The 18,379-nt window shown below is 41.3% G+C and overlaps 1 protein-coding gene across 2 annotated transcripts in view; it reads right to left on the bottom strand.

Annotated features, from left to right (window-relative positions):
- Positions 1-16,411, bottom strand: part of dpr8 (defective proboscis extension response 8) — a 140,126-nt gene extending 123,715 nt beyond the window's left edge. Inside the window, exons 1-2 of one of the 2 annotated variants that reach the window (NM_167408.2) lie at positions 15,722-16,411; positions 13,779-13,899 (exon numbers count right to left, since the gene is read on the bottom strand). The gene's annotated coding sequence lies outside the window, so the exon portion shown is untranslated. The remainder of the gene's footprint in view (positions 1-13,778; positions 13,900-15,721) is intronic. The other variant, NM_001298310.1, reaches the window with a different exon arrangement.
- Positions 16,412-18,379: the final 1,968 nt, after the last annotated feature.

Here is an 18,379-nt window from a genome sequence, read left to right as displayed (position 1 = left end):
CAAGGAGGTAAAGTGCGAAATGCTCATGAGCAGTTTTTTGCCCATTTTTTTTGCCCGCGTTCTTCTCTCATTTCGTGAATTATTTTCGTAATATCCCCGAAGCCAGAGGAGAAAGACCAGAAATACCGCCTGTCGCTTGTAAGACAACTTCCGCTAATGCAAGCGCCCGCTTCCGTTTCCGCCTTCCTCGCAGACCCTCAACCCATCCCGTCCTCCCACTGAAAGCTCTTTAACGCTCGGGTTCTGGCTCCGGTTCCGTTTCGTTTCGTTCCGTTCCTTCCGCCCCCGAAGTTGCCACACATTTTGTTGGGTTTTTGTTTCACTTTCGGCTCATTTCTTATTTCACTGCCATCGCCAGTCCGCTGAATGTGTGTGTGTGTGTGTGTGCTTGTGTTTCTGTTTGTTTTGCTGCTTTTTAGAACCTATGAAAATGCAAATTGTGTTAAATGTTGATGTGTTTGTAATCAAAGCCCCACTGCTCCCGCATTTTCGAGGGTGGAAAAACAGGCCGGCGAAATATCAACAGCAATCCACTGACAAAAGACCGGCGACGGTGGCGTATACGCGATATGAGTGGTTTTCGTGTAGAAATAGCATTTCCAATTACCCGAATTTATTGCCAACGATATGAGTGGGTAGCGCCTTTTGGGGGATTTTATCCTGGCTCTAATCGCGCCGAAGCGGATTGCCTATTTTTGATTTCTTAAATTTCCCGAGCCTAAAAAAATGGCTCAAATCGTCACGGCTTTTTATTGATTTCTATTGTTATCAGATTCTTAAAGGTTTTTCTTGGCCTATTCGATAGATAATTATATCACATATATAACATTATATTACATTAATTATTAATTACAACAAATTAATGCAATTCTTTCGCTGACATATCCTATTTCATTACACTTTCTAGATCCTTCGACTTTGGCTATCAGAGAACTTATCTCACCCTGTCAACCTTTCGCTGTCCTCGAGATGTGTGAAGTCGTAATGCGCGTTCATTCACAATTTTAATATGCGCGATTTCGTTGATTATGTGCCATTGTCGGCATACCGTGGAGTTTGAGGACCAAAAGGAGCACAAGGACCTTGATGATGGGGCTGCTGAAGGCTACGGCAGAACGAGGAGGGGGGCGACGACAGGTGGCCAGGGTTGTCGGGGCAATCAAGTAAATTACGGAAATTTACAACTTGCTGGGGTCACATCTCTGGCACTTCCGCAACCACTTCGCATTCGCCTTTGCCGGCCTTATTTATTTTTTTTTTTTGGTTTATTTGTTTGATTGCGTTTCGCAAATTGGCATCGCCTCAGTCATAAAATTTTATGCTAGTGCGTAGGCCATGCGGCAAAAGTGTAGGGTGTTTTATTTTTGGGCAGGAGTGAGTATATATGATGTATGTGACTAAAAGAACCCCTTCCAATTTAATGCCACAGCAAAGCCATAAAACTGATGTCCTATTAAATTATTGAGCATAAATTCAAACAACCAGCCACAACAAAACAAAACACAAAAAAATGACGAAATAAGAGCGACGGGACAGGATAAAGCTGTAAGGCGAAATCGTTCGGCGAGTGAAAAAATCGAGTTGAACATATCAAATAAATAATAAATAAATGACAGTCGATAAAAAATGGCATCGTTTGTAGTTGTTCCCCAATCTCACAGTTGTGCGAATGCGTGCGTGTGTGTGTGTATGACAGGACATTGGGCAGGACATCACAGGATCACAGGACACAGCCATAATAGAGCGATTCATTTGCAGATTTCTCTCCCCCCACCCTGCCACATTTTATTTATTGTACATTCCAAAAAAACGGGCAAAAAAAAAATAAGAATAAAAACATAAAGCATAAATAAAACACCACAAAGAATAATGAAACGAATCATTGAGGCAAATATTTGAATGACGTTCAAACAACACGGACTACTGGCTGGGTGCGAGGCGGAATATTATAAAAATGTTATTGCTTTTCATTATGCTGAAAATGTCAAAAGTGTAAAATTTCGTCAGGCGACAAATATGGGCATGAAAAAAGAAAAGAAAAAAAAACAAACAAGAAAAGAGTGCGTCGAACTTAAAAAGTGGCAAGTGTTCATCGAATCTCTGGTAGCTCCAGCCTTAATGAGTTCTGTTCTGGCCAGAAAAACACCAAATTGTCGCTTTGTGCACATCGTTACAATTTTTTGCGCTTTTCTTTTTTTTTTTAAGAGACCCCATAATCGCAGTCGTCTTTGACAAATTGAGGCAAAATGCAGCCGAGCCATCGCAGAACTTCCAGGACTCACAGACTCCTTTTCACCATTCCCCAAGCCGAAATAGATTCATTAATCAAAAAAAAAAAAAAAACCAAAGGAGCAAGCTGGAATAAGCTGGCCAAATAAAAAAAATAAATAAAAGAACGGAATGTAAGCCAGTCAAAGAAGCCGTATTTAAAAGGAGTAATAGAAGATCTGTGCCGCAAAAGTAAATCTATGAATATGCAAGAGCAAAAGGAGCTCATGTTTTTATTATAGGTAAGCCGCAGATAAAGGATAAAGGGTTCTCTCTGTGCCAAAAGGATAATTCAAACAAAAGGCCCAGCAGTAAAGTCATCAAAAGGTTCTAAATAATTCAGAAGTTAGAAAAATATGTTGTACAAGACTTTGGCTTTGGCATTATAAAGTCGAAAAGTCCATAGCAGAACGATAGCTTTCCTATTTATGTATATTGCATAAATATCTTCACAAAACCATAAATATTCCCTGAATTTGAAAAAGCTTTGTCAATTTCAAACGAACCATCATCTGCTTGCAATTTCGTCGATAGTTATGAATAAATATTGAAATCATCGCTGAAAGTGTGGATAACTATTAAACCAAACACTACTCGCTTGTCATTAAACATTTGTATAACAAAACGTCATTCATCAACCAGCATTTACTCTCATTACGATGGCAAAATATGTAAACAAATATGCCAGCTAACAAATGTTGGGCTAATAGAAAAATGTTGTCGCAAAACGAAAGTTATTGACAAATGCGAATGCAACCACAGGGGACAGCCGGCAAAATGGGGAAAACAGGAAGAAATAAACATTTGAAGGGGGTGGGGAAACATGTCGAATTTCAATAGAGAGAGCCACCGACAGATGTAAAGGGATGCGGCAGGATCATCAGGACACAGGCAACTTTACAGGCAGCCACAAGTTGGCAACCCTGGCATAACCCTAAAACCGAAACCTTTAAAACCATTTAACGTAACTTTCAAAACCAGGCTTGCCAAATATGTGTGAGCGTGTCAGTGTGAGATGCTGTGTGTATTTCAGCATGTGTGTGTGTCTGTGTGTGTGTGGGCAAAGTTTTTAAAGTGTCAAAAAGTTTGGGCAACGTCACCCGGCATCATCAACAGCGCCACTTTCAGTGGCCATCGAGAGATATTTTGGGGCAAAAAGGGTTTGCACAATTTTGCATGTCGCACTTTGCATTCTGGCCCCTGGTCATATATATATATACGTATATATAAATGTACATATATATATATATATATATGTATATGTAGTACACCTGCCATCCGTTGTCCTTACGTCCCTCTGGCCCAAAAGCTCGAACATTGCAGGACGCAAATAGTTGCGGCCATAACTTTTAAATAGATTTGAAATCTGTTTCGAATTTTCTCTGCCCACCCTTCGTTTAGAGGTTTCATTTATTTTATTCCTTTGATATTAGAGGGTAGACAAGTTGGCTCTATATGCACCCATACATACATACATACGTATGTAACATATATTGACAGCAGAAGGAAATGGCCAGAAAATATATGAGCTCTTGGCAGGTGACTAGCCTAAAATCTGAACTCAATCCGTAAAATCCCAGCCACCAGCAGGCCTTCCATTTTTGTTTTTTGTTTTTCTTTTCTTTTTTTTTTTTCTAACTCCCCCTGTCAGTGCAATTATTTCGAAAGCAATTTGCATTCTGCCTTCGAAAGCTGGGGAAAGTTCAACGTTCAACGTTCAACGGAAGCGAATAGCATGCACCGAAAAATGGGCTTTGTTTACCCCGAAAATGGGGAAATGGGGATTTTCGGGCAATGATTTTGCGATAGGGCTAGATGGCTGACAAAAGGCCGTACTTTAGATATGGCCACGAGTTTGATCGACGGTGGGCCGGATGGCCAAGCTGGCTTAGATAAAGAAGCAGTCAAACTGGGGCATCTTTGGAAAACAAGTCATGCAACTGGATGAGTTTAGTTAGCCAGTAAAATAAGTATTAAAAGACATATACAAATGTTTGTATCATAATTGGGCGAAAAAAGGTCCTACAGCTAAACGAATAAATGTTTTGTCTAGGACATAAATTTCGAACATAACTTGGCCAAAAATGGCTTTATAGCCACAAGAAAATAACTGATTTGTGTTGCTAATTACCAATCCCATCCCATTTTTGACGTCTAGGAAAAAAATAATATTTTCCTATTTCCTGTAATTTTTAAGGCATCATCATCAAATTTTGCAAAAAATGAGGGAAAAAATTAAAATTAAAAAAATTGAAATCCAGATTGATTGAGAATTTAAAAACGAGCTCATTTTAAACCAATATTTCCAGTTTATAAAGGAAAAGGTGATTCTTTTTGAGACGGAAGAACACTACTTTTGCCAGAAAATTGTATATCTAAGATTTCTTCTATAATCATAATATGGCTAAAAATTGATATACATGCCATTGCCGGCCTAAGTGGCTCATCGAATCCACTCCTCCATCCAAAGCCACTTCTCTTGGCCACTGAGACAAAAGCCTAGGAAAATTGCCTGGCTTTCTTGGTTATCCAGCCTCTTTTAGCTGGCCACCGTGTGGAAAAGTGCGTGAAAAGCGCCATAATTTATGCAGCAACTACAACAATAAATCCATTTTGATATGGCCCAACAAATGGCATGTTAAATGAACTGAAAACGGGACTTCGGCGTGGCAAGAGGGAATAACTAAATGAAGTCAAGTTGGCGGGATGGATTTGGTTTGGTTAGGATGCCATGGTAAGAAAGATACCCCGACGGCCGGAAGTGAACGCAGTGCAGCGCTTCCGGTCTGCCACTGCCCCTTGTGGACTTCTGGTCCAGGACTCCTCTGCTCCTGATCCTGCGGCTTTTTCGGCTTCATTCTGGGAATGACAGGAGCCAACACAACAGCAGGAACAACAGTCCAAACCGCAAAACCATAGGCATCCCTTACCCCGACATCCTTTCGTCGACCGCAGTGGGGCGGCAACCGGAGCGGGGGCGTGGCCGCCTTGAGTAAGCAGACCAACCCAAAACATTTTTCCTTTGGAAAAAAAAATTTCAGCCCCCAAAAGGTGCGACAGCCTTAAATGCCCAAAAATCAAGGTATTAGAAGGATAAATACGAAACTGACGAACAAAAAAAAAAAAAACTTGGACACACATAGAAATTTAAGATCAGTAGGACCAAAAATTTATATTTGCCTTCCGACCCTTTCCACATATATTTGTATATATTATTGTTTCGTCAGAGAAAATGAACTTAAATGAAATGAAATTATCATTACTTGCAACACACATTTGTTTGCAGTGCATGCATGCCGTCTGAACAGTTTTGCAGCTTAGCGGCATGTTAAAAAATTAACTAACTCGGCCGTGTTTGTTTGTGTGACGCTCTTTTTTTTTATTGCGCCACCGCACCACTGCACCATGTGCACCACCCAACCACCCAGCAGCCCCCCCTGTTAACCACCGCCCTTGGAACCACTGGTGGCACCGCCAATTAGCACACATGGGGCCAAGAGGCTTTGGCTTTGGCTTCAGTTTCGGTTTCGGTTTTCGCTTGTTTTCCTCATATGGCGAATTAAATTTGCATGGCCACAGAAATATTTCAATATAAAGCGGCCAGGTGGTGGGTCGGGCAGGTGGTTAACATGGTATGTGGGAAAAAGGGTGGTTCAGTGGGTTAAGGGGTTAGTGGCGGGGAATGCTGCACGTTGCCGGCAATGAAATGTTGTTTATATACACTTTTTTAATCTTCTACCCGGCCCAGCCACCCAGTGCCCATTCCATTAGCTTTGCCCCTTTTTGGTTTGTGCTCCGTCAGCGGACAAGGCAAAAACATTTCCGCTGGCGCAGCACACTCGAATGCACTGTCAGAAATCGGTATATCAACCAAAATATTCTCACTTGCAATGTTGTGAATAAAAATAGTTTGTGTAACAAAAAGCAATCAAAAGAATATGAATTGATATCGTTATATATCGCATATACATTTGTATTAAGTATTTCTCTCAGTGCACCGCCGCTCACACACACACACACGCACACTCACGCGCACAGAGTCGGACACCGCTTAACCCTCATCAGGCTTTACACCTTTCGGCGCAGTTGGAAAATTCAAATTTAGTAAATTTTTTATTTTCATTTTCCTTGTTGTTTTTTCTATTTTCAAAGGGGGCGTCGGACGAGCGGAGGTGAGCGGGCTCCGGTTTAGACCCAAAAATGTCAGAGGCTTACACGCTTCTATGCAGTTAGCTTGTTTAAGTTCGGAGTGGTCGGTTGGGCAGGGATCTGGCTGGATTGGGAGGGGAATGGTGGAGAAGGGAAGCCCCGTTTGTATGAGAAGCTTATAATCAACATAACGGGCATAACAATGGCCATTAAAGTGCTGCGGGGGCGGGAAAAGTCATGAGGGAGGGTGGTGGAGCTACGGGGGGGGGGTGTGGCAGGGTGGCATAAAACCACTGGGGCAGGTTGAGTCGAGCAGCTGACGACCACCAACGGCAACTCATTTTTTATGGCCAACAGTTGGTGGGAAAATTGGGCGGGGAGACAGGCGGCATAAATCTGTGCACAATGCGTCTGGCATTTGCTTGATGGTCGCCTCTGTTTCACTCTCTATATCCTTACAGTGAAACAAAAAAAAAGGACTTTATGAAGTGAAGGGAAAATATTTTGGTTCCTCATGGTCAAAAAAAAGCCAAGATCCAAGTAAAGTTAAACATATTAATCAAAGTCTTGTTAGTAATGAATAATTTTCATTATACTGTATAAGTTGTTCCAACACAACTACAATTTTTTGCCGTGCATCTTTATCCGTGCTTGTATCTATACATCTGCAACTGTGTGAGTTAGTAATGGGCGAGTGTGCGTGTATAACTTGACCACAATAAAATTTATTTGTATTATTTTGCCGGCGTCGACATCGTTTGTATTGTCGCTCAAGTGCGAAAGCAACAACATGAAACTAGAACAAAAAAAAAAAACAAATAAAAATAAAAATAATAATAAACCCGAAATAAAAATTAAAAGAAACGACAAGACAAAGCAGCAAGGGCACACAGACACATTTTCAGCAGTTTTTTTTTTTCTTTCGTTTGTATTTTTTTGTTTTTTTTTTTTTTTTGGCAGGACCAAGACAAAACGAAACGATTTTCAAATGCACTTCAAAGGAAAAAAGTGTCTGTGACCCGCTTTAAAATGTCATCAACTAATGAGCAGAAAAGCCAAATGCTGAAGCAGGTTCATTTTAGCCATGTGTCCCGTGTCATTTGAGTTAATTAAATTCCAGACACAATCCTGGGAAAACGAACTGAATAGGATTGGCAATTGTATGTTCTATGTTCTTCTTTTTTCTTAAAGAAGCACATGAGTTGTTGGGTGCATTGGGGTTGTCAAACTTATCAGCTCCAATTTTCATTAGCACCTTACTTTCAAGGCCAACCTGAGATACATAAAATAAATATTAAATGCCTTGATAATTTCTTCCACATATTAAACAAAATAAAAAAAAAACAAGCGCCAAGAAATATTACGCATACGTCCTGTTGCACCGTTGTTTTTTTTTTTTTTTGTAACTACCTAGCTATTTTGCCAGTTAAATACTTTAATCATACACATATTAAATTTAAATAATTCGAGCTACATTTTATAGCACTCTCAAACCTTTTCGCTAGACTTTCTGGGGAGTGATCCAGAAAATATATCTCGGCACGAATGCAGCTGCCGTCTGTAAGACAATAGCTACCATTTCTCCTCATGGCCATATCCCTTGGCTTATTATACAAGGAGCCAACCAACCGTAACTCAGACACCGCTGAGACTGAGGTTGCAGCTCCTGCTCCTGCTCCATCGCCATCTCCAGTTCCATTCCCATTTCATGATTCCCTTTTGCCCGCCGGGTTTACTTTGCACGCAACATTTTTCACAGCGAGCGCTATTTTCGGTGTTTGGGTGTGTGTGAGTAATGCCATCCTCTTTCGCCCAGCAAAGGATAACCATTCCCATTGCTATACCCATACCCATGCCCATGCCCATGCCCATGCCCATACGAATGGTAACTTCTCATGTCCAGCGAGCTGGCATTCGCAGGACATGAGGAGTTGGTATTTGGTCAATGCGTCAGTTTTACGGCTCGTAATGCTTGTAATTGATTGTTAATGCCGCACTTAACCCAGACTCCAGCTGAGTTGGCCAAAAGGACAATCGTCCTGTAGCTCCGGCCATGTGCCCCTTTTCCCCCATCTTCACTCCATCTACTTTTCCCCACTGAGCCGTGTGCGTGGCTTGGCTTATTTATTATTTAAGGGCTGGATTGCGTGTGCAATTGTTGAAATTCCTTTTTAAAAATAACACACAGAAATCAGTTAAGAGTAACCAAATGAGGGGCAATATAAGCAGCGCTGAGCGGTGCAAAAGAAGCGGCAACAAATAAACAGGGCCAAGGATTGTTGGTTGGGCTTATCGGCCGGCTCAGGACCAGAAACAGAAACACAAATGGAATGAAAACCAGAATCTGAGCTGCAGCTTCGACAATGACATGCATATTTTATCTAAATGCACTGAGATAAACCATCGATGAGTTTATCATTTTGATAATTATGATAACAACATTTTATGTTTGTGAGTGCTATCCAAAAGTGCTAACAATTACCAACTATTATCTTATTTGTATTTTTGCACTGATATCGATAGAAAACTCCTTTTCTCACTGCACCACTGGACCAGGGCTCTTGTGGTGTCCTCCATGTGGCAGAAACAAACGGAAACGTTAATGCCGGCAATATAATAAAGGATAATGCAGCAGGAATTGCAACTCCGCGCCGGGATTCCTTGCTGCACACTAAACAGCCCGGCACAACTGAAATGACAATAAACAAAAATGCAGCAGCCACAACTGTTGAACTGGGCGAAAACAGAAATCCGAAGAGAAGAGTTGGAAAAACTGAAAGCTGGAAAAGTGAAAAACTGAAAGCTGGTAAGATGGTGCAATGGAAAGATGGACGCGTAGCTGGAATGGCCGAGAATGGCAATTTGGTATGGCTGAAATGCTCAAAATGCTGTTCTCGTTGCTTGGCCTTTTCATTTCTTCGTTTTGCTTGCGCTTTTCGTTTATTGAATTCGCAGCATGGCAACAATGGCAACAATTTCTGTTGCATACTTTTCAGAGCCACTCTGTGAGCTACCCACCCAATCACCACTGTGGATATCAGGATATCCTGGGCCAGCGAATTATAACAACAATGTGGTGAACAGCGGGCAACAGATTAGCCCTAGCAACAAATCATTATAAACTATGCAAGACAGCAAATAGATTACTGCAAACTATTAAAATATCATCGATGTGCAGTGCACGCCATTTACAATGCATTCGGATTCCGATGAAAATCGGTCAAGGTTCAAGGATTTTCAATTATTCGGATTTATTTTGCAATGTAATGAAATCCGTTGATTGGGCACTTCAAACCGAATACGAAACGGCCAATAATTTTGCACTAGAAATAGGCTTAATAGCTTGCAATGGAAACTTGACTCCTGTTCTGTATTTCAGTTAAATCACACCTTTTAATAATAAATCACTACTCGTGAAGTATTTTCTCAAAATCCCTATATAGATATTCAGTTGCATAACTGAACTACCATTCTCCACCAAGTGGCGATAGCAGTGACCCGAAAGAACCAAAAAACATTGCATACGATGAGATTACAAGCCACCAGGATGCCTAATCCTTTTAAATGACATTTCGTTATTCAATCCGTGTTCCAGTGCGGATCTGAAACAAGAATGTCCTGGCAGCATTTAGTCGGCTTGTTTTGTTGTTCCTGATTCCTGATTCCTGAATCCTGTAACCTGCAACTCGAATGCTGAATCCAGATGACTGGACCATTACGGCCCGGAATGGAAAGATAACCGATTTGCTTTCGTTGCTCTGGTCGCAGCAAAAACAATTACGGCAAATCAGATGACGATGACAATGGCCGGGGTCTAAAAATACAACCACGGCAACGAGATACGGAACGGAGCAGCTCGATTTCGTTGTATCCCGTATCTGTGAGATAGATGTGTTTTAAAGTAAGTAACTAGGCGAGCTTCCTTGCCGGTCGGCCATCCAGCTATCAGCCCATCAGTCCACAATCAAAATCACCCAAACACTCAAAACACCCCACCCTAAACAACAACAACAACAACAACAAACAACAGCAACTGGAATTCCTGGGCAAAAAAAAAAGTGGGCGAGCCAGTACCAACGCTATCAAAGTCGTTGAAATGAAAATGAAGATGAAATAAAATGGAAAGCACAAACAGTGAAAAAACTAAAATTTTCTATGCTGTAAACGAAATTGAAAATGAACAAGCGGAGCGAACACGGACATGGACATGGGAAGCGGACACCGACACAGAGACAACAGCACCAATACCAACACGGACAAGGACACGGACACGGACACGGACACGGACACGGATACGGACACGACCGGCACCCGGACGGAGACCCCGGACCCGAACCCAGACCTCCACCTGCACTGAGCAAAATGTAAACAGTCTTAAATGGATCAGGGTGGCAGAGCGATCAAAAGTAAACAAAAGGAACCACACCAATTAATACACAAACGAATTTCCTCTAATTGCCGGATTTCCAACAAGAAGCATCCGCTTTTTGATGGCTATACGGCCGGAAAATACACATCCATGCACTTATATCTTGTGAAAGATATATTGGCTGTACTTTAAGCGTCGTTTGCTTTTCGAATATATTGAGAAATCATTAAAGTCACAAATGACTTAAGGGATATTACTCTAAGTAAGGATATCCGAATTAAATCCGGTTTTCGATGACAAAGATACAAGTCAAAATTTTTAATATTTAAATTTATAATTACTGACACGATTGAAACATTCTTATTCTACTTTACTACGCCAAACGCAGTGGAATGTTTTTCCAGTGTGGATATGGTTTGCGAACCTAACATGGAATGTATGGGATTGTGTGCACTTCGAAGCGTTGGAGGCGTTGGCAAACAGCGCTGAGTGCCTGGATGTAAGAGTCAATGTGTTGGGGTGTGTGTGTGTTTGTCTGTGTGTGTGCAGATTGGAAAAGTCTGTGTGTGTGCGTGTGTGTGCTGCTGTACTTGTGCGTGGGGAAGGTGACTCAATGGTTTGAGTTTTTTCCGCTCTTACTTTCTTGTCTTGAAAACTATGCTCCTCGTGTAGTAATGAGCCGGCGAATGGAAAATGGAGAACGCTGATGAGCTGCGTCTTAACTAACCAAAATTGGGTGGTGAGTCGGTCATGAACAGGTGGGCGTTGAACTGGGGGCGGGGCAGAAAGGGGAAAAACCGACAGTCCTCACTAGGAATCGCTTAAAAGCAAATTGCGCTGAAAAGCAATCAGCGCATAAGTGCAATACAAATACAAACAAGTTTATTGCTTTTCCCGTTGTCCTCGCGGTCTTTCCGGTCAGGATGCCTTCTAAATGGATGCGGGGGCGGGCTTAGAGCCGGGGCGTGGCATGCCAGAGGGATTGCATAACGAAATGAGATGCCTGAATGGGAACAGCAGTATGTCCAAAGTGTCCGAGTGCCCCACTATTTACTGGCATGATATATGTCGGTTATTGGATCCGATGTGCAGCATCTTCAGTTCCGAAGATTTAGCGTGGCAAATTCAAATTTAATGCGGGTAGGTAGCTAGCTGGATAGAAGGCAAATTTATAGATTCCCCTTGACTAAAAGCCTGAAAGATGGCCAATGGATAAGACTCCCTGTAGTGTCAAAAAATGGGCAAGCATATTGATAGATGATACCACGCAGATGGAAGACAAATGGATAAAGTGCATGGAGCATAAACCCAATCACGCAGACATTCATTTAAGCAAATAAATTAACTTTTAATCTGCCTGAACTATTCCAACTTCTAACTACTAATGTTAAATATATATATATTATTTTTGAGGTGTTTCAAACTAGATTTTTTCAAATGGAACAGACCATCAATTTTATTTGAAGACATATGTATCAAATATATAATAACTTGCTAAAAACATACTTAATGCTAAAAATTTGCATTATTATGTTGTATAATTTCTATAATTATCACTTTAACATTGCTTTGCTGCTTGCGACAAATTACGCGGCTCAAATGCATTTGTAATGACCTATTATCCTGCAGAAGCGACCTCAAATCCAGCTGTGGCATGTATGTATATCCTTATACGTATACTTAATCCACCACCCATCCCAAAACCAAAACAAAGAGACCATCATAATCTGGGGCAATCAAATCGTGGATTGCAACGCATAACATAAAACATTACGGCGAATGACGACATGGCGAAATGAGGCGGGAGAAACCAGAACAGAACCAGAAACATTAAGTCCTCATCTTCATCACTCGAAGGACTCCAACCCAACGGCTGGCTCCTTGTTGTATGGCTGTCCAAAAACAAACTGTCGACACCTGCCATGAGTGATCACCGCTCCCGGCTCGCATTACAATGCAAATAAGTCGGCGAGTTCGGAGGTCGGAAGTGCGGGTTATTGCCCATATGGCCGCCGGAGTTGGCAACTCGTAACCCACTCGACGGTACGGAATACATACGGCAAACACATTTAGCCCGTAATGGACTCTTTTTTTTTATGGCATTTATAAGCGCGCCAAACAACGTTTCCCTGGGAGACAGACAGACAGCCAGACGGACAGAATGTTTAAAAGGTAAAGCTATATATATATATATATATATATATGTACAGACTTGTATTACCAAGTGGCTCGGCTGGAAATAAAATTGCGAAATAGCCCAGAGAACTATGGAAAATGCGTTCAGCTTTTTTTAAAGAGCTCATTCAATTGATAGGAAAAACGCACTTTCCCTGAATATTTCAGTGGAGTTCCCTTTCATGCGAAGTTCATTGTACCTTTTTCCGGATTTTAAAGCGCCTTCTATTGCCATTTCGTTCATTGAATATTTTATCATCGAATTGCACTGCTTCATTTAGTAATTTAAACGATAATTCAAAATCAATTCCCTAAATCTCAATAACCATAATTCCTTTGCAATTACATGCGCTTCTCGATTGAAGTTCGAACTTTAAGAGTTAACATGTGCAATTTCGAAACCCTCTATTAAAAATTCTGTTTACTATTCCCTTTCTAGGAGTTCTAGCACACTCCGCATTCTATAGCTCTCTATGGCACTGAGGATTTCCTGTTTATGCCCACACAGTAAAAAAAAATATATATATATATTTCAATACAATTTAGCAAGCATATACAAGCCATAATAATTGCCACTTCTTTTTAACTGATTTTTGCCCAACTTAAGCATCGCTAATATTCATTTTCAAGTAATGTTTTATATAAGCTTAACTTTTGTTTTAGCAACATAAGTTAGACATAAGTTATATAGATAGAAATCTTGCTGAAATCAATCTAGTTTTCGCTATGTGCACATTTTCGTGGCGTATCCAATAAAATGTGCGAAAAAGTTGATGCGCGGCTCGCGATTGCCATTTATTTTTATTGCCGCACTTACCTGCTACTTAGCGCCTGCCGCCTTCTTTTCGAGAGCACGTGGGCGTGCCCGCTCACTACGCGCGACACAGAAAACTTTTGAGTTTGAGTTTGAGTTTTGACTTTTGCTGGGTGCGTGGTGCCTGCTTTATGTATAAATATATATATGTACAATATATATATATATATATATTTACTCTAAGTGTGTGTGCGTGTGCGACTGGCACTTTAATCAGCAATGCCAGCTGCTTCTTTTGCCGATTTTCCAGCTTTTCCTGCGAGTGAAAAGTGGGCAGGTGTTGCTGCCGCTGCTTGGCCAGAAACCAGGAAAAAGGAAAATGTGAATGCGAATGCGAAAGGAAATTCGCACATAACACTTCCCAAAGGCCATAAAGTCGCGCATATTTATAAGCCTCGCCTGTCTCTCTCGATTTCCATCTAGGCGCTGCTTTATGCCACCTTTTTTATGACCCAGTCAGTAAATACACGCATACGTATATACGTATGTATATATATCATCCCAACTCACATGGATTGTATTGAGCCCCACCAAGCCATTTGCACTTCATGCGAAAAGCCCACTTCAATTGACATCTTGCAACCTTCGAATAGCCAAAAAGATCTTTTTCGGATCCGTCAGCTGCGTCACATTTGTTTCGCATTTGCCGTTTTATTGCGCAAAATTGAACGCGTACTTTATTGCCGACTGGATTTTTTTTCTTTTTGCATAAACACAATTTATGCATATACAATATACATGACTTGGAATACAAAATAAATTAAAAAAAAAAATGAAAAAAAACCGGGCCCAAAAAGACGTGACACAAAAAAAAAAAAAAAAGCAAAGGGAAATGTAGGGAGCAAAAGTTTTTAATTTGCTTAGACGCGACCAAAAGTCTGCTGCATAACAGCTTTACTCCTGGGAAAATCGAGCTATGTAGCTTTGGCCATAGCCTTCGCAGCTTTAACCAGATTAAATTATCGCATTTTTCTTTGTACACATCTATAAACATATATATTTTTATTTTGGCCCGCTGCTGTTGCTCCTGCCTCGCTGATTCGATTTTTGCTACCCAAAATGAAGAAAAGCAGCAAAAAAAAATATATATATATATATATATATAATATGTGTAGGCATAAAAAAATGAAAGCAAATCCGTAGGCAGGCGTGAAAAGTTCGAATAAATTGAGTAAAAGTTCGCAATTCGCCTTAAACATTTTTGCCTTCTTCGCTGGCGACGGCAACATGAAATTTTCTGCTCGCAGGTGTGGACTTTTTTTCGTCCTTTTCTTTTCAGGATCTGAAAATTTCTTGATACAAGTTTGCCACATTGGCAGCCCAAAAAAAAAAATATATGTAATATATGGAAGCATATTTATTAGTACAAGTTGGAGATCGCAGATCAAACTTTTTGCCACTTCTGGCGTTTTCTTTAAATTTTTCATTTTTCTTGCACTTCTGAGGACTTGAGAAGTTTTCGAACTTTGTAGCCCAATATATAGGCATATTTATGGTCCAAGAATTACGTACAAATAAGGCACATTCTCCAGAAATTAAAATTAAAGGTGAAGAGATTTTATATGTTAAAACACTTAAATAAAAATTTCTTTATAAGACTACGATGTTCTGTTTTGCCAGCGGCTTTTCAACACATGAAAGTTGTATAGTTAACAGTAATATTCTTCTAATACTCTGCTTCCGCTTCTTCAGCCAGCGGACTTTAAAAATTACGAAATTAGTTAAGTTAGGATTTTTAGTAAGTTTTTAGTTGTAATTGTAGTAAATTTCTTTTTGCCACATTTTTGGCGCTTTTTTGAGTGAATTTCCGTTTCAATTGGGCAGCAACAGCCTCGGGACTTTAAAAGGCTCATCCGCACACACAAACACGACAATACCAACGCACACCACCCGCACACGCACACACACACACACATCAGCAGTGCACACACACACAGGACACTTACGGCTTGAGTTATTGGGGCAGGCCCAAAAGTATGCTAAGCTTTTCGCTTTCGCTCTGCAGCTGCTGCCAACTGCAAACTGCAATCAACTGGATTTCACTTTTTCGCCAGCCGTCGTCTCACTTTTCATTGTTTACGTTTCACTTGTACGTCTCTCGCCTTCTTTGTTTTCGTGTTTTTCTTGTCAATTGAGGAAAACCCCAAAAAGAGAAACAACAACAATGCAATATAGATGGCACACTCTCACACACTCAACCGAAAAAAACAACAAACAACAGATGCAATTGGCGGCGGCACGCGTTTCCCGACGCGACGCGACGCGTTTTGAATTTCCCGGGGGTTAACGGGGGTTAATGTATTGGGCGGCGCGGTGAGGGGACAACGTTCCGTGTGGGGCGGGCGGGGGCGTGGGACGTGGGACGTTAGGCGGTTTAGGACGGGCCAGCCACAATTGCAATTTGATGATCGCGATCGCGACCGTTTCACCGCCTTTCCTGCAGCGTTTGAATTTCCCGAGATAAACAGTTTCGATGTCGGATGGAATTCAGTTGTCGAGGATTCGCTTTCGCATTCGAGTTCGAGTTGTGTGGCAAGACGATCCGAAACGAGACGAAACGAATCGAATCGAGAGTCGAGTCAAATGCAGTGAATATATCCGCCTTTAATCGCGCGGCACAAACCGTTGTGTTCGATAACCTAAACGAAACTGAACCGCCGAGCACTCGCGGCTCGAAACTCGGCCAAAGCTTCGTGTCGCCTCGTGTCGCGTCGTCAGTGTCTCGGCCCACGAGTTCCACACACACACACACACACGCGCGCGCGCCCACCTTTGGCAAAGCGCACACGAAGGATGCGTGTGGGTGAGGCCGTGTGTCCGCTGCTCCACTTCCGATTCCCGCTCCGCTTAACTGAAATCCACTTCGTGCGGCGCTTTTGGGCGATGCGCAGGCGCCATAGTGGCACTTGTGGAACGCGAGTGTGGACTGCATTCGCATGGGAGATGAGCAAAGGTTCGATAAATGCCGGGCCAGGGGTCGCCAGGGGTTAAACCACCCCAAAATAAATAAACACGTGTAATGTGGTTTTGCACTCGAAATTAACAAAAAAAAAAAAAAAATTGAAGGGGGGTTCTTTGAAAACAAGCACACCCACTTTATCAATGAAAAATACATATGCATATATGTATATGTAAATACTTACATATGTATGTATGTATGAAATATATATGCACCGCTCTGTTTGAATATTATTTGGATACAATGAACACAGCTACACTAATTCTTATTCATCATTCGCGTATTATCTTCCGTTATCCAAAGTAATTCATTCACAAACAGTTAGTTTTGCATGTTTCCTTCGATTTGCCCACTGATTCTTGCTGTCAACGAAAGCGATTTGAGACACATTTTTTACTTTGATCTCTCTCTTCTTTCAATTGCATCTCATTTCTTATTCTACAATACATACATACGGTTTCGGTGTGCTTTGTATGTTTGTACATACATATGGATGTGGTACTCATTTATTGAATATTTACTTAAATATAAAGATAAATAATCTATTATGGGTAAGTATTTAATAAATGAAAACAATTTTTCCTATTTCTTTTATATAATTTTAGATTTACAAATTGATAGGTTCGCCCACTTGTTATCGAAGGGGCGGGGCATCGCTGGCGGTGTCCGGTGTGGACTCTATTGGGCTACCTCAGCTCGTGTGGCGCCTCCGAGCGACAGTCGTGGCCGATAGGGCAGGCAGCGTTGCAATTGCAGCGGGCGGCACGAAGAGTCCTGCGTGTTGTCGGCAGACGCACGATGTGGCACAGACACAGGACGCAGGACACACGAGACGGACTGCTGACTGCTAACTGCTGCTCATGTTGCATGTTGCACGCTGCAAGTCCGCCTGCCGCTCCTACTGCCGCTCCTTACTGCTGGTTTTGATGGTGATGGTGATGCTGATGCCAGCGGACAAGTTCAAGGGAATTCCGCTCGCGCGACAAATAAATTACATACACACGCACCGCCAGCGAGTGCATGCAAATTAAGATGGCAGCCGCAGATCCTGCTTCCTGCACTCACACCCTCAACTTCAGCTTCAACTTCGCCATCTCGAGATACTCGAGTCATTTGAACTCGGCCAGTGTGTCACCCCGCCTGCGGATCCAATTGTGCCACCATTAACTTCCTTCCGCCGAGGGAAAAAGCGAATGAGCAATGATTATTACATATCAGCTGCATTTTCACAATATATGTACATGCATACAATATTCACGAATTTCTGAACTGCAGCTAAAAGTCCAGTCGTTTCTGATTCGATTATTAGCTCATTAAAATAAAATTATAATGACTGAATGGCTAAACAACCTAATTAACATTAAATTTGTTTCGAAATTATTGATTACGTATTCTATGCATGTATTACAGAAACATTCAATAGCGCAATTTTCAAAATTATTATTTCTGTATTGTGTATTTCTTGATTGAATTACTATCATAGAAGTCCTTCCTTCTAAGTCATTTTTCATTTAATTAAAATTTAAAGTGTATTCAATATATATTTTTCACACATTTCCTCGATTGATTACATATTCATGGCGTAGTTGTTTTTTTTTCCGGTGCATTCTGCTTTCAGGTTGTTTTCCCTGCGCGTTGCACTTTG

Source organism: Drosophila melanogaster, chromosome X (assembly GCF_000001215.4).
Source record: "Drosophila melanogaster chromosome X".
Lineage (NCBI taxonomy): Eukaryota > Metazoa > Arthropoda > Insecta > Diptera > Drosophilidae > Drosophila > Drosophila melanogaster.
The sequence above is the reverse complement of the archived record's forward strand: the minus strand, read 5'-3'. Positions and strand labels throughout refer to the sequence as shown.